Source organism: Neopelma chrysocephalum, unplaced genomic scaffold, assembly GCF_003984885.1.
Source record: "Neopelma chrysocephalum unplaced genomic scaffold, ASM398488v2 Primary Assembly neopelma1_59, whole genome shotgun sequence".
In the NCBI taxonomy this organism is placed as follows: domain Eukaryota; kingdom Metazoa; phylum Chordata; class Aves; order Passeriformes; family Pipridae; genus Neopelma; species Neopelma chrysocephalum.
In genome coordinates, this window is record NW_020897714.1 from 8,137,770 (window position 1) to 8,146,934 (window position 9,165).

The following is a 9,165-nucleotide window of genomic DNA, read 5'->3' on the forward strand; positions in this document are numbered from 1 at the left end:
TAGTGATTATTTTGCATAAATATTGAAAATCAGAAAATTATATTTCCATTTCTTTTCATATTTAAAATCACCATTAGAGTTGTTAATTTTAATTCAGAAAATAGACCAGATAGTTTCAAGAAATAAAATGCTCATTATTAAGTTCTCCTTATAGTTATGTCAGATGTCTTTCTGTCTTTGATAACTCAGCCTCATTCAAGTATATGACAAAGAAGAAAATGATTGTAAAATGTGAATTCAGCAAATGGGAAATACTGTCAATGAAAATAGAAAGCAGTACAATAACACTGTGCCAAATTAGAAATTAACAGTTCAGTGGCTGTTTTCTGATCCTCATATAAAAATTCATGGCTTTTACTAAAAAATTGGATTATTCTCTACCCAAATCTCTTCCCTCTCCTTCCTACCCAACACATGTACAGAAAACAGAGTTTAATTTAATGTCTTTTTTAAGAGGTGAAGATCAGTTTTATAAATTAAACTGAGGGGTAATTTGGCTTCAGCCTAGAGAATATGTATCAGAAAAGTATACTTACTGGATTTTGTTTTCTATAACTTCTCATAAATACCAAGCTTTCATTTTAAATGCTGAAAATTTACCCAAAATAAGTTGAAAGGCAACTTACAGGCAGCTGAGTAATTTAAATAATCTACTTACTTCTGAAAGATCATGATTTCCTCCAACTTACAAAAAGCTGATTATAGAAGGAATTTTTATCATATTTATCGTTTAATTCTTAAATTTTAGACCTGATATTTAAAACACAGTAATTCAGTTTCAGATCACCGTTAACAAAAGATTGGTAAGGTCATAAAAGACATTAAATATTTAAACTGCTCAAATCTTGTGAAGAAAAAAAATCACTAAATGTGATTTGCTAAAAGTAGATAGATGCAGAAACAGAAATGCTCCTCTTAAATTTTTTACTCACTGCAAAATTTTCAATGACATGAAATAGTGATAGTTGCACATCTTGCATTGTTGTACCATTTGATATTATTACTAGGAGGAGACCTTGCACTAGTCATTGTAGCACCAAATCTTTTACAGAGTGAAGAAATTTGATGAGAGGTATCAGAAAAACCATATCAGAAAATTTTATAAACTGCTACAGGTTTATCTTTCTAGGTCACATGGGCCTTGCCAAAGGCAATGTTGATGAAAAAAATAGGTTTCTATAGCATTTATTGGCTGAGAACAGAGTTTAAATGTAACATGTCAGAGTACTGTGAAGTAATTGTGTGCGCTTGCCTGGTTGTAGTTGTGAAGGATGCAGACTCGTGTCTGACTTGCTTAATTGCCTCTGTGTCAAGAGTCTGAGGGACTTGGGATTCTTACTACCCCATACATTGTCTTATTTCACTGAATGTGAGCCATCAAGTGTGCAAACTTAATATTCATTTTCTAGGAGTATCAGTGCAACTGTTCATCCAGCCCTGGAAATTATTGAGCTTACTTTTTAATGATAGGTGTTTGGAGTAGAGAGAACATACTTTTTGTTTTCTTGGGGAATAAGTCAATTTCAGTTCACAGATGAATGTTAATACAATAATTTCATTACTGTGCTTCCTAGATGAAATAGTAATTTGTTAGAGGATTAAAAAAGATTTAACATATGGCATGGAATGTGTCTGTATAAACGCAATGACAGGAACTGAATCATAGGGTTGTGCAATGTAAGCCTTGTGTGCTAGCAATGAAGTGAGATTAGTTTAAATATAATGATTCAAACTGAGAACATGTCTATGCTATGCTGCCGCGGTCCGCGGGGGGAAGGGAATGGGACCGGGCACTGCAATAAGGGTTCTGACACAGTTGAGGTCTCGTGCAGCAATGCCGTTTATTTGGGGGAAACAAGGTGTCCTGGTTAGAACGGCTGGGACCAATTCATCACTGGATGGGTGCAACCCAAAACTGTGTATTCTATAGCCGTCCATGCCATTTCTCAGAAACTGTTGTCAGTAGAGACCTGCAAGGTGGGAAGATGTTCCTATACCCTTTTATGGAATTCCCCGCTCTGATACCCTTTTATGGAATTCCCCGCTCTGATACCCTTTTATGGAGGAGGGACTGAGCATCCGCATGCCCTTTTATGGAATTCCCTACTCTGAGGGAGGGACTGAGCACTCCCGCCTGAACTGGAGAGTATATAACTGGGAGTTTCAGAACCTTGCCACCTCTCGTGGGATCCAGAGAAATACTGCAGACCACTGCCTTCAACTAGACTGGAGACCACCGCGTTCAACCAGACTGAGACCACCACCCTCGACTGGACTGCAATCACCACTTCTGACCAGACTGCAGCAGCTCTCCCACCAGCAGGTTTATCCCCTCTCCCTTTGCTTTGGACTCGGGGGTGGGCCAAGGTACACCACTCTTGTTCATACCCTAGGGTGCTGGGTTATACATTTGGGTTTTGTGGGTTAAAACCAATTGTCTGTCTGTATAATTGTACTTATTGCATTATTTTAATAAATTGTTATTCTGACTTATAAATCTCTCTTTTGAATTGAGTTCATTTTCCCTTGCTGGTTAACTTTTAAACCAGCACACAAGGGTTTAAATAACGTAGGTTTGAGGGGTGGATTCTAACCTGGGGAGGTGCAAGAGATTGACAACTCAGGGAAAAGTGTGATAGGGGGATACAGGAAAGGTGGGTGGAACTCCCGGGTCTGTGAGGGACTGGGCCAATGGTAGCTCTCCCTGCATGGTGGCAGGCTGTGACCAATAAGCAGCAGAGGAGCGGGAAAACTGGGGAGACAGGGTGACAAACAACTTTTGGAGGGAAAATCTGAGGGAGAAAGGGAGGCAATATGGAGATATGACAGAATTCATAAAATTTAGCAATAAACTGAGGTGCATAAGAATTCATAAACACACAACAATAGACTGGGGAAAAACTGTCAGTCTGGTGGGTGAATTATCCAGTAAGTAACAGGTTCCTTTAGATCCCATTTATGCTTTTCCAGGCAACATATCTTTCCCAGTCTGTCTTCTTATCCAGCACACTATGCCACATTCATGTACATTGTAAGCAGTAGTTCAGAGGCATATTTGTCACAAACGTACGTTGTTTTTAGTGACCTAAGTCTAGGTATATATGAAATGAGGTTTGGTTTAGTTCAAATCAGTACTTTCAAAAGTGGTTTTGAAATGTATCAATTGGAGATCCTTTCTGCATTAGAAAAGTTATACACTTTGGACTGGAGTAAAGGAATGTTGATGAAATGATAAATTGGCAAGTATGACTTTACAGTCTGTATAGACAAAGGAGAGTTTGTGTTGACACACAGCTTATAAGAACATGGCCATATTAGAACATACCAAAGATTTATCTAGTCCAATATTCAATCTTAGAAAAAAAGTAACTATAGTGAATACATTCAGTATAATCCCCTAGTGATACTTCACCAAATAAACCTTTAGAGAAATCTACAGTTTTAATATTTTCTGAACTACCTTTGTGTTTAACTGAATTTGATGAAATTTTCTTCCATGAATATTCCTAATCCTTCCTAAATCTATGTTTTGGCATTTACAATATCCTATGAAAAAGACTTCTATAGTTTTATTATATCTTGTACTTCCTTTTTTGTTTTAAAAACTGTTATTTAATAATGGTCAGCCTAATTTATATTCACAGAAGATAATGATGAGTATCAAGTCATCCAATCCAAATTACTTTTTAGTCAAGAACAGTGAATAGCTGTTGCATTAATTTTGTGGTAACTTACCTTTATATCAAGTGTCAATTTCTGACAAGATAAAATGATGCTCTTTGTTGCTGAAAATTGTTCTTTATGTGGTTTCCATTTTTTAAACATTTCATTGAAACTCTTAGAAGAATAAGGGCAGGGGAGCATCTGTCCTTTAAAATCTCCAAACAGCGGAACCCAAATATTTTGACCAAAAAAAAGTCCATCCTTTTTAAGGGTAACACTTTCTCAATCTAGCTTGTAAGATATTTTGGTATTTCCATTGACATTGGAAACACTTTCAGAGCAAGAGAATGCATCATACCTCTTTGTGATGATAAGGAATTTGAGGAATGCACTAATAAAACTATGTTCAGATGGTTCAATAGGTTGTTTCTCAGCAGATACCACCTGCTGTCAAACATTATTTAATGTTTAAGAACCCAATAATGGTCCCTCAATTAGAGTTCATTTCAAGGTGATAGTGGTGTCACACCCTGTTGGGGCCATGTCTTAGTTATCAAGCATCAAATTAAAAAAAAAAAAAAAGAACTAAATTATCAGCTCAGTAGTGACTGAATACTGAAATTTCATATTCTTCTTCAGAATCCTGAACAGTACTCTCTGGTGCAACTATGACTGAGTATACTCTGAAAAAGGAGAGGCACCTTACCAAGCAGCTTTACTGTAGCTGAGAAAAACATCTTCATAAGGTTAGAATATGTAAAAAAAGCAGAAATTGAGCTTTATAGACAAGAAGACTTCCAAAGAAACAAACTTGGAGATTTCATGCCTGCTAGTCTTTCTATTTATACATATTATCCCAAGCATCTTGAAAGGAAAGAAAAAGAAAAGCTAAACCAAATAATTATTTGAGAGGGAATCAAAATGTTTCTATAGCACTGAAGAACCATTTTTCACTGAGTTGCAGGGAGGTCCTTCTTTCTTGTACCTTTCTCTGTTGTAAAACAGAGGCTTTGTATTTGTAAAAATCATTAGAGACTAAGTTAATTATCAGATTTCACAGAATTGCAGAAGGGCTAAGGTTGGAAGGGACCACAGTGTGTCATCTGGTCCAACCTCCCTGTTCAAGCAGGTTCATCCCTGAGCACATGGCACAGGATTGTGTCCAGATGCTTTTTGAATATCTCTAGTGTGAGAAATTCCCCAATCTCTCTGGGTAACCTGTTCCAGTGCATAATCAGCCATACAGTGAAGAAGTTCTTCTTTATTTCTAGGTCTCATGTATCAGTTTCTGCCCATTGCCTCTTATGTTATTGCTTGGCATGACTGAGAGAAGCCTGGTTGATCCCTAGAAGAGCCTGGCTCCAGCAGTTTTTAGAATAGGAGCATATGAACATCAAGATATTAATCAACACTCAGCAGCCAGTGTAGGATAGGACATGCAGGACACCCAGAGGCACGGCACAAGGGACCATGTGGGACTATTGGAGCTGGTGCTACAATTGTAAAGGTATATCAGGGAGTGTGGTTCCCAACAGATCATGCAGTGACATCTCTTCCACACCTCCCACCCCCATGATGACATGGCTTTGACCAAGGCACAATTCCTGAGGAAGGACAAGGTTGCCCAGGTATTAGGTCAGCAGGAGTGCCTCTGCTTTCTCCTGCCCCAGTGCTGACAACTGTGGGTTGTACACCCTAGCAGAGACACAGGGCTGTCAAGTGAAAAAGCTGCGGGAGAAGGTGAGTATATGGTGTAATATCAAGGATGATAGGAAAAACACAGAAAATATCTTGGCAGAAATCTTGGAGGTGTAAAAAACAATAAAATCCATATTTCATGGAAGGACAGATGGTCTGAGGTTATTTTTAAATGACTGGTTATAGATTTTCAAGTTGATGGAGACTGGCCTTAAATGAAGATTCAGAAGGAGAGAGTACACAAAGTACAAGGAAGTGGAAGAATGGGGTAGAACATAGGAGGCCCTCAGGGACAGCCTGATATGCAAGGTTTCCCGAAAAAAAGCTATGTATCTGGGTACTTGTCCCAAGTGCCTGTTCAGGACATATTGTATCATTGAAACCAAAAAATTAGAGGTCCTTTTGCATTCAGAAATATATAATCTCAATGAGACTGCAGAGAGATAGGAGTACACTGGGCTTTTTAGGAAAGACACATCAGGAAGACAGGATGGAGATTTTGGAGAAGCATATAAAGTTTTGCTCTCAGTGGAGTGGCAAGATGGTCAGAATCTGACAGGTTAAAGAATGGAAACCAACAAGAGAGAAACTCTGAGTGATCTCTACAGAGGACCTCAAAAAGAGGAGTAAACACATGAAGACTTATAAAGATTATAGAGGAAGAAGCCTCATGGTTAAAGGCCATGGTACTCATGAGAAATTTTGTTTTGATATCTGCTTAACATTCAGGCCACAAGCAAGGACACAGGAGTTTGGCAAGCTAGCTAGGGTAGCTAGCTACCTACGTGCTCGGTAGGACCTGCTCTTCATAAACAAGGAAGAAACAGTCAGAGTTTTGAAGACTGATGTAAACCTCCATTATGTTTATGATTCTAGATTTTAAAATCCTGAGAGACAGGTGTAAAGACTGGACGGAGTCCTAGGCAACCTATCCTAGCTGACTGTGCTTCAGAAGAAGAGATTAGACTTGACGATGTCAAGACATCCATGCTAAAATCAAATTGTCTGTGATTCTGTGAAGATGAATATCAGGATTGAAGCATTTTCTTCAGGAAAGCTGACCTATGCTTTTTTGTGGAAGTACTAGCAGACTCTTCTGGGAGGTAGTGCTGAAGAACAAAAAGGCCCAGCAGAGTTGGCTGGTCCTCAAGAATCATCTCTTCAGGACAGAAAAATTTTCCATCTTTCTGTACAGGAAGGCAATCAAACATGGCAGAAGGCCAGCATGGATGAAGAGAGAATTCTAGACTGAAGCAATATAAAAATATTTTTGGATGTACACAGTTAGACAGTTATAGGACAATAGGACCCCAATGGGACAATAGAGCAAGCCAAGGCTTCTAAAGAGGTTGCCTTATGTTACTAGAGGTGTTCTTCATGGGAAAATGATGAGTTGATGCTATATAATGTCTTTCACTAACACTTAGAACGACTAGATGAAGAGCACCTTCAATAAGTTTATGGATGACACCAAATGGGGAGCAGTACTTGATATGCTGGAGGGAAAGGTGACCATCCAAAGGGATTTTCGTGTGCTGGAAAAAATGGACTAGCAGATACCTCATAAAATTTAACAATAATGGGAGTAGAATAAAACAATAAACCCTTGCAAGAGAACAGGCCTAACTGGCTCGAAAGTGGCTTTGAGGGAAAGGCCTTAGAAGTCATGATGGCCAGCAAGTAGATTCTGAGTCAGCAGTCCACTCTTGCGGTTATGAAGGCTAACTACATACTGAGGAGCATCAATAAAACATAGACAATAAGATGAGAGAAGTGATTATCCCCATCTATTTGGTGTCTGAAACTACATTTTGACTGCTGCATTGAAATTTAGGCTCCTCAGTACAAGAAAGGCATTTGCAAACTGGAGAGAATCCAGTGGAGAGCTACCAGAGGGCTAGAGAATAGAATCATAGAAACATTTATATTGGAAAAGACCCTTAAGATCATTGAGTTCAACCATTAACCCAGCAGTGCTAAGTCCACCACTAAACCACATGCCTCTGTGCCACATCTACTTATACGTTAAATACCTCCAGGAACAGTGACTCAACCACTTCCCTGGGCAGCCTGTTCCAATGCCTGAGAACTCTTTCAGTGACAAAATTTGTCCTAATATCAGGTCTAAACCTTCCCTGGTGCAACTTGAGGCTGTTTGCTCTCATCCTATCACTTGTTACCTGGGAAAAAAGACTGATACCCACCTCGCTACCTCTGTCCAGGTAGTAACAGACTGCAATTTACTAATTTTGGTGGCTAATATGTCTTCTGAGAAGAGTCTAAGAAAATAGGTGGATTTTTTTTTTCAATCTGAGAAGGAAGTGTTAGTGAAGTCTTGCTGCTGCATTCCACTACCTAATGGGTTGTTATAAAGAAGATGAAGGCATTTTCCTCTCAGAAGTACACAGATAAAATACAAGAGCCAGCAAGATCCTGAGCAATCTGATCAAACATTAAACTTAGTCCTGATTTCAGCAGGGGCTTGGATCAGATGGACTCTAAGGATACCTTTCAATCTAATTTATTTAGTGATTTTAAATTATAGAAAACAATATACGTTGAACAGATCTTAAGTTTCAATGACTCCTGTTAGTGCAATGAGGGCAGAAAAGTTAACATTTAAGAACTCCAAGTATGTTGGGAACCTTTTCTGTCTTTACTTATGTTTTTGCTTCTAGACTTTTCCAGCTGTGGCTTTATGTTCTCATCTAGGAGTTTCAGTTCTCTTAAACCATCCTATGTATAAAATTACAAGAGTTAAATTTCTCTTTCATAAAGGAAATTGTGTTTCTTGGAGTGTCAGTTCTACTGAGTATCTCTAAACTCACATAAAATACATTTCTGCAAGGTGGAGCTTTTTAAAGCTTTAGATCTGTATGTATTGTCCAGCTGCACTGGGCACAGCTTACACCTCATAAAGCCATAACAGTGTTATTTCATTTTTTCCTATGCAGTATGTGTGAATGTGTTTTATTTCTGTTTTTCCATTTCGCTCCATGGGACATGACTGTGGAACAAATATTAGTTTAAATCTACAATGTAAAGGAGAAAATGATAAAAACAGACCAGCAATAAGGTATAATAAACACTGTAATGTGTTTTATGCTTTCACATTGCTTCTGGTTTATCAGCCAGTGAAGTTACGGATAGAATAATATCTGCTGTTTTCAGTGTTGTACTCTATCTGCAGGTACTGCTCAGATGAAGAATATACACTGAAGAATAGACAGCTAATAGAATGAGGAGCCACACATAAAAGTATCTCAGAATACCTATTGCCATTTAACCAAATAACCATTAACAAATTAATCAATATTCAGAATATTGGTAAAAATCAAGGCTAACCTGAACACTTTCTTTTTCCCAGTGAACATTGAAAGTGTGTTAGCAAATAAGTGTAACAGAACTAAAAGCACACGTTAAATATTCTTTGTAATGACAGCATATATAATTATACCAAAGAAGACTTCAATTCTCGGGCATGTGATTGCCTAAAGCCTATTTTGAGCTATGTAAGCTTGAGAAAGACAGGTATGGCAAGAGAAAAATCTTCGTATCTTTCATGTTGTTCAGCTATCTCTGAGTGATGCTTCTACACACAGACTTAGAACTTCAAGGTAACGATTATTTTTCACGTTTGACATGAAAACAAAAACATTTATTTGTTTCTTTCACATTTCTTTCTTCTTACATTTACATCTGACTTCTGCCCTTTATGTTCATTTCCCTTCCCCCTTTTTACCTGGTGTCAGATTATCTGGTTCAAGAGTTTTTTTAAGAGCAAAACATACAATAAGACGTACT